This window comes from Microtus ochrogaster, chromosome 19 (assembly GCF_000317375.1).
Source record: "Microtus ochrogaster isolate Prairie Vole_2 chromosome 19, MicOch1.0, whole genome shotgun sequence".
In the NCBI taxonomy this organism is placed as follows: Eukaryota; Metazoa; Chordata; class Mammalia; order Rodentia; family Cricetidae; genus Microtus; species Microtus ochrogaster.
This window is the reverse complement of record NC_022021.1, coordinates 26124216-26125636: the sequence shown is the minus strand read 5'-3', so window position 1 is coordinate 26125636 and position 1421 is coordinate 26124216.

Below are 1421 nucleotides of genomic sequence, written 5' to 3'. Positions count from 1 at the left end.
AAAGAAAGGTGAAAAGTATCATATTCTACTGAGAGAATTCTTTGTATTCTACCTACCTAGCCATGATGGAATATGTAGTGATATTTCGTTTGCTTTTTAATAAATAAAGCTGCCTGAGAAGACCAGAATGCAAAACAGCCACACTAGTCAGTCACACAGGCCAGGCAGTAGTAACAGACACCTTTAATCCCAGCAGCCTGATCTTCATGTTGAACCCCCATATCTGTCTCTGGGTTTTAATTATTCATGCTATACTTGACGTCCAATGTTTGGGGTATGAATTCACAAAAAAACCGATTGCCTATGGCTTTACAGTCACCGGCATCACAAGAGCTACAAGTCACTGTTGTTGTCTAGAGTCACTGCCCTACAGGCTAGGTTTTTCTTTTTTATCTCCTGGTGGACTCTCTCCCTGAACCCCTTTCTCAGGCTGCTGACAAACTAGGTAGCTGCCTTGAAATACAGTTAGGCTTTTGCTGTTCTACACAGCAGCCATCAGCCACACATCTTCAACATCGACGGCAGATTTGGTAAGACAATTAGGAATTCTGAAAGGGAGGAATTAGTTAAAGGAGAGAGGTTTTTTCCACATTAAAAAATGGGAAACACCATTACATTGAAGGGCTTTGTGTCTCTGTATGATAATTCCCTAGACAGTCACTTTTCTTGCTATTTTGTCTCAATCATGAGAAAAAGTCACTAACACTGCATTCTTTGTTATCAGATAATCTGCAGGATATTACACTATATTTAGATATTACTGACTAAAATGCATGTATCTCCAACATGTATATGTTAAAATTCTACTATTACTCTGATCATAATTTGAGGATCAATTAGGTCATGAGGGTAAAGACCACAGGAATAGAATTCGTGCCTTTAAAGACTGCAGAGAGCTCTCTTTCCACCATGTAGGAAGACAACACAAGGAACCAACCTTACAAGTTATTCAACTTTTCACAATTTCTTCTTGAAAATAGTGTCAGGCACTCGGGAAGCAGAGGCAGGCGGATCTCTGTGAGTTCGAGGCCAGCCTGGTCTACGAAGGGAGTTCCAGGACAGGCTCCAAAGCTACAGAGAAACCCTGTCTCGAAAAAACCAAAAAAAAAAAAAAAAAAAAAAAAAAAAGAAAAAGAAAATAGTGTCAGACCCCATAAATTAAGCGCTCAATCCCATAGAACCACTTTCCTTATCTGTTGTCAACTATATATTTTGTACTTCTGTACATCACAACCTACAAACCTTTCCTCTAGTTCCGTTTTCTACATCAGCTCACACAACCAAAGAAAACAGTTTGTGTAGACAGTTTACTTAAATAGTTAATTACAGATTATGTCACAAAAGATTCACTCAGATGCAAGAGGTTATAGGTGGAGTTTTCCTGTCTGGGGAGCCATTCTTAAAGAATCACTCAGAAGCTT